This window comes from Arachis stenosperma, chromosome 4, assembly GCF_014773155.1.
Source record: "Arachis stenosperma cultivar V10309 chromosome 4, arast.V10309.gnm1.PFL2, whole genome shotgun sequence".
In the NCBI taxonomy this organism is placed as follows: domain Eukaryota; kingdom Viridiplantae; phylum Streptophyta; class Magnoliopsida; order Fabales; family Fabaceae; genus Arachis; species Arachis stenosperma.
Genome location: NC_080380.1, coordinates 94,421,866 through 94,428,668, shown reverse-complemented (window position 1 = coordinate 94,428,668; position 6,803 = coordinate 94,421,866). Strand labels below are relative to the sequence as shown.

General features: G+C 40.1%; 1 non-coding gene across 1 annotated transcript; it reads left to right on the top strand.

Annotated features, from left to right (window-relative positions):
- Positions 1 to 3,908: 3,908 nt before the first annotated feature.
- On the top strand, positions 3,909 to 4,016 carry LOC130977433 (small nucleolar RNA R71). Its single transcript, XR_009085123.1, has one exon. It is a non-coding gene; the product is annotated as a small nucleolar RNA R71 (small nucleolar RNA).
- Positions 4,017 to 6,803: the final 2,787 nt, after the last annotated feature.

The window sequence follows — 6,803 nt, the reverse complement described above, 5'->3', positions numbered from 1 at the left end:
GGTTGAGGAAGAGATGAAAATGTTTTGATTCGGAGATTTCAATATCTCCTGACCCCAATGAACCCCACTCTCTGATCTATCCTCTTCTATTCATATTCTGCAATTTTCAATTCATGCAATCACCCCAATTCCCTTTTACTTTCAGCAATTTACTTTCTCGCACTTTAATTCTCGCAATTTAAGTTTATGCAATTTCAATTCCTTGCAATTTACGTTTCCTGCTGCATTTACTTTATGCAATTCACATCCAAAAGTTGATTCCGCTCAACTAATCAAACTTCTAATTCGAATTGCTCACTCAACCAATCCTTGTGGGATTCGACCTCACTCTATTGTGAGTTTTTACTTGACGATAACCGGTGCACTTGCCGGAAGGAATTTTGCTGCTCGTGCAATTTCCTAAATCGTAGCATAACAAGTTTATGCGCATCAAAAGTGCATCCCTTGAGGCATCTCAGGGATTTCATGATGAGTGGGATCTCTTGTTTGCTCCATCCTTTTCTTAGTGATGGGATTGTCCTCATCAATGAGGATGTCTCCCTCTATGTCAATTCCAACTGAATAACAGAGGCGACAAATGAGATGAGGAAAGGCTAACCTTGCCAAGGTAGAGGACTTATCCGCCACCTTATAAAGTTCTTGCGCTATAACCTCATGAACTTCTACTTCCTCTCCAATCATGATGCTATGAATCATGATGGCCCGGTCTATAGTAACTTCGGACCGGTTACTAGTGGGAATGATTGAGCGTTGGATAAACTCCAACCATCCCCTAGCCACGGGCTTGAGGTCATGCCTTCTCAGTTGAACCGGCTTCCCTCTTGAATCCCTCTTCCATTGAGCGCCCTCTTCACAAATGTCTATGAGGACTTGGTCCAACCTTTGATCAAAGTTAACCCTTCTAGTGTAGTGGTGTTCATCTCCTTGCATCATGGGCAAGTTGAATGCCAACCTTACATTTTCCGAACTAAAATCTAAGCATTTCCCCCAAACCATTGTAAGCCAATTCTTTGGATCCGGGTTCACACTTTGATCATGGTTCTTGGTGATCCATGCATTGGCATAGAACTCTTGAACCATTAAGATTCTGACTTGTTGAATGGGGTTGGTAAAAAATTCCCAACCTCTTCTTTGGATCTCATGTCGGATCTCCGGATATTCACTCTTTTTGAGTTTGAAAGGGACCTCGGGGATCACCTTCTTCATGGCCACAACTTCATAGAAGTGGTCTTGATGCACCCTTGAGATGAATCTCTCCATCTCCCACGACTCGGAGGTGGAAGCTTTTGCCTTCCCTTTCCTCTTTCTAGAGGTTTCTCTGGCATTAGGTGCCATAAATGGTTATGGAAAAACAAAAAGCAACGCTTTTACCACACCAAACTTAGAAGGTTTGCTCGTCCTCGAGCAAAAGAAGAAAGAAGAGAGTAGAAGAAGAAGAATTAGAGGAGATGGAGGGGCTTTGTGGTTCGGCCAAGTGGGAGAAGTAGTGTTTAGGTTGTGTGAAAATGAGGTGGTGAAGATGGGTTTATATAGGGGTGGAGAGAGGGGTAGGATTCGGTCATGTAAGGGTGGGTTTGGGAGGGAAAGTGGTTTGAATTTGAATGGTAAGGTAGGTGGGGTTTTATGAAGGATGAATGTGAGTGGTGAAGAGAATGGTAGGATTTGATAGGTGAGGGGTTTTTGGGGAAGAGGTGTTGAGGTGATTGGTGAATGGGTGAAGAAGAGAGAGAGTGGTGGGATAGGTGGAGATCCTGTGGGGTCCACAGATCCTGAGGTGTCAAGGATAATTCATCCCTGCACCAAGTGGCGAGCAAAATTGCTCTTTTTGCCAATCCTGGCGTTAAACGCCGGGCTGGTGCCCATTTCTGGTGTTTAACGCCAGCTTGATGCCCATTCCTGGCGTTAAACGCCAGTCTGGTGCCCCTTTCTGGCGTTAAACGCCCAGAATGGTGCCAGACTAGGCGTTAAACGCCCATTTACTGCCCTTACTGGCGTTTAAATGCCAGCAAGGTTTTCCTCCAGGGTGTGCTATTTTTCTTTCTGTTTTTCATTCTGTTTTTACTTTTTCAATTGATTTTGTGACTTTCCATGATCATCAACCTATAGAAAATATAAAATAACAAAGGAAAATAGATAAATATAACATTGGGTTGCCTCCCAACAAGCGCTTCTTTAATGTCAGTAGCTTGATAGTGGGCTCTCATGGAGCCTCACGGATGTTCAGAGCAATGTTGGAACCTCCCAACACCAAACTTAGAGCTTGAATGTGGGGATTCAACACCAAACTTAGAAGTTTGTTGTGGCCTCCCAACACCAAACTTAGAGTTTGACTGTGGGGGCTCTGTTTGACTCTGTTTTGAGAGAAGCTCGTCATGCTTCCTCTCCATGGTAACAGAGGGATATCCTTGAGCCTTAAACACAAAGGATTCTTCATTCACTTGAATGATCAATTCTCCTCTGTCCACATCAATCACAGCCTTTGCTATGGCTAGGAAGGGTCTGCCAAGGATGATGGATTCATCCATGCACTTCCCAGTCTCTAGGACTATAAAATCAGTAGGGATGTAATGGTCTTTAATCTTTACCAGAACATCCTCTACAAGTTCATAAGCTTGTTTTCTTGAATTATCTGCCATCTCTAGTGAGATTCTTGCAGCTTGTACCTCAAAGATCCCTAGCTTCTCCATTATAGAGAGAGGCAGGAGGTTTATGCTTGACCCTAGGTCACACAGAGCCTTCTTAAAGGTCATGGTGCCTATGGTACAAGGTATTGAAAACTTCCCAGGATCCTGTCTCTTTTGAGGTAATCTCTGCCTAGTCAAGTCATCTAGTTCTTTGGTGAGAAAAGGGGGTTCATCCTCCCAAGTCTCATTACCAAATAACTTGTCATTTAGCTTCATGATTGCTCCAAGGTATTTAGCAACTTGCTCTTCAGTGACATCTTCATCCTCTTCAGAGGAAGAATACTCATCAGAGCTCATGAATGGCAGAAGTAAATCCAATGGAATCTCTATGGTCTCATTATGAGCCTCAGATTCCCATGGTCCCTCAATAGGGAACTCATTGGAGGCCAGTAGACGTCCATTGAGGTCTTCCTCAGTGGCGATCACTGCCTCTTCCTCCTCTCCAAGTTCGGCCATGTGGGTCATGTTAATGGCCTTACATTCTCCTTTTGGATTCTCTTCTGTATTGCTTGGAAGAGTATTAGGAGGGAGTTCAGTAACTTTCTTACTCAGCTGACCTACTTGTGCCTCCAAGTTTCTAATGGAGGACCTTGTTTCAGTCATGAAACTTTGAGTGGTTTTGATTAGATCAGAGACCATGGTTGCTAAGTCAGAGTGGCTCTGCTTAGAATTCTCTGTCTGTTGCTGAGAAGATGATGGAAATGGCTTGCCATTGCTAAACCTGTTTCTTCCACCATTATTGTTGTTGAAACCTTGTTGAGGTCTTTGTTGATCCTTCCATGAGAGATTTGGATGATTTCTCCATAAAGGATTATAGGTGTTTCCATAGGGTTCTCCCATGTAATTCATTTCTTCCATTGATGGGTTCTCAGGATCATAAGCTTCTTCTTCAGATGAAGCATCCTTAATACTGCCTGGTGCAGCTTGCATTCCAGACAGACTTTGAGAAATCATATTGACTTACTGAGTTAATATTTTGTTCGGAGCCAATATGGCATTTAGAGTATCAATCTCAAGAACTCCTTTCTTCTGATTCGTTCCATTGTTCACAGGATTCCTTTCAGAAGTGTACATGAATTGGTTATTTGCAACCATTTCAATGAGTTCTTGAGCTTCTGCAGGCGTCTTCTTCAGATGAAGAGATCCTCCAGCAGAGCTGTCCAATGACATCTTGGACAATTCAAATAGACCATCATAGAAGATACCTATGATGCTCCATTCAGAAAGCATGTTAGAAGGACACTTTCTGATCAATTGTTTGTATCTTTCCCAAGCTTCATAGAGGGATTCACCTTCCTTCTGTCTGAAGGTTTGGACTTCCACTCTAAGCTTACTCAATTTTTGAGGTGGAAAGAACTTTGCCAAAAAGGCATTGACTAGCTTTTCCCAAGAGTTCAGGCTTTCTTTAGGTTGTGAGTCCAACCATATCCTAGCTCTGTCTCTCACAGCAAAAGGGAATAGCATAAGTCTGTAGACCTCAGGGTCAACCCCATTAGTCTTGACAGTGTCACAAATTTGCAAGAATTCGGCTAAAAACTGATGAGGATCTTCTAATGGATGTCCATGGAACTTGCAATTCTGTTGCATTAGAGAAACTAATTGAGGCTTAAGCTCAAAGTTGTTTGCTCCAATGGCAGGGATAGAGATGCTTCTCCCATAGAAGTTGGGAGTAGGTGCAGTAAAGTCACCCAGCACCTTCCTTGCATTGTTGGCATTGTTGTTGTTTTCGGCTGCCATGGGTTCTTCTTCTTTGAAGATTTATGTTAGGTCCTCTACAGAGAGTTGTGCTTTAGCTTCTCTTAGCTTTTGCTTCAATGTCCTTTCAGGTTCAGGGTCAGCCTCAACAAGAATGCTTTTGTCTTTGCTCCTGCTGATATGAAAGAGAAGAAAACAAGAAAATATGAAATCCTCTATGTCACAGTATAGAGATTCCTTGAGGTGTCAGAGGAAAAGAAAAATAGAAGGAAGAGGTAGAAGAATTCGAACTTATCAAGAGAGATAGGGTTCGAATTGTGTATTGAGGAGGAGTGTTAGTCCATAAATAGAAGGATGTGAGAAGAGGGGAAGAAATTTTCGAAAATAAATTAAAAAGATTTTAAAAACATTTTGAAAAATTGAAGAATGATTTTCGAAAAATATGATTGGGAAAGAAATAAAGTGATTTTTGAAAAAGACTTTGAAATTAGAAATAAAAAAGATATGATTGAAAATTATTTTAAAAAAAATTGTGATAAAAAGATATGATTGAAAAGATATAGTTTTAAAAAGATATGATTGAGAAGATATGATTTGAAAAATAATTTAAAAAGATTTGATTTTGAAAATTAATGACTTGGCTAACAAGAAATTTAAAAGATATGATTCAGACATTAAACCTTTCTCAACAGAAAAGGCAACATACTTGAAATATTGAATCAAATCATTAATTGTTAGCAAGTATTTTTGAAAAATGGAAAGAAATTGATTTTGAAAATATATGATTGAAAAGATATGATTTGAAAAAGATTTGATTTTGAAAAAAATTATGAAAACTTGAAAAACATTTGAATTAAAAACAAAATCTTCCCTCTTGTGCCATCTTGGCGTTAAACACCCAGAATGGTATCCATTCTGGCGTTTAACGCCCAAAATGCTACCCTTTTGGGCGTTAAACGCCCAGCCAGGCACCCTGGCTGGCGTTTAAACGCCAGTTTTCCTTCCTCACTGGGCGTTTTGAACGCCCAGCTTTTTCTGTGTAATTCCTCTGCTGTATGTTCTGAATCTTCAATTCTCTGTATTATTGACTTGAAAAGACACAAATTAAAAATTTTTTTGGATTTTTAATAATGAGGAATAATCGAAATGAAACTAAGATCAAATAAACAATGCATGCAAGACACCAAACTTAGAAGTTTGTATACTACTGACACTAACAAATTGAGAATGCATATGAGAAACAACAAAACACTCAAGACAAGAGAATTTAAAGATCAGAGCAAGGAAATAATCAAGAACAACTTGAAGATCAATGAAGAACATTAATGAATTCGAAAAAATGCTAGAAGAATAGAAACATGCAATTGACACCAAACTTAAAATTAGACACTAGACTCAACAAAAAATATAAAATATTTTTGGTTTTTATGATTTTATAATTTTTTTGGATTTTTTTTTTGAAAATTGAGTGAAAAAGGAAATAAGGATATCAAAATTCTTAATGAGAATTCCAGGAATCATGCAATGTTAGTCTAAAGCTTCAGTCTAAAGAAATTAGACATGGCTAGCCAAGCTTCAGCAGGACATTACATTCAAGAGCTAAATTGATGAGAATCAATCAGCTTTGGTGATGATAAGAACATCACCTTGAAACACTAGAATTCATTCTTAAGAACTCTGAAGAAAAATACCTAAGCTAAGCAATAAGATGAACCGTCAGTTGTCCAAACTCAAACAATCCCCGGCAACGGCGCCAAAAACTTGGTGCACGAAATTGTGATCATCAATGGCGCCATCAACATGGTACGCTCAATTGCAATCTCAACTTTTTATCACAACTTCGCACAACTAACCAACAAGTGCACTGGGTCGTCCAAGTAATAAACCTTACGCGAGTAAGGGTCGATCCCACGGGAATTGTTGGTATGAAGCAAGCTATGGTCATCATGTAAATCTCAGTCAGGCAGATTCAAATGGTTATGGATGATTTATGAATAAAGCATAAAATAAAGATAGAGATACTTATGTAATTCATTGGTGAGAATTTCAGATAAGCGAATGGAGATGCTTTGTCCCTTCTGTCTCTCTGCTTTCCTACTGTCTTCATCCAATCCTTCTTACTCCTTTCCATGGCAAGCTGTATGTTGGGCATCACCGTTGTCAATGGCTACAGTCCCGTCCGCTCAGTGAAAATGTTCAACGCGCTCTGTCACAGCACGGCTATTCAGCTGTCTATTCTCGATCATGTCGGAATAGAATCCAGTGATTCTTTTGCGTCTGTTACTAACGCCCCACAATCGCGAGTTTGAAGCTCGTCACAGTCATTCAATCCTTGAATCCTACTCAGAATACCACAGACAAGGTTTAGACCTTCCGGATTCTCTTGCATGCCGCCATCAATTCTAGCTTATACCACGAAGATTC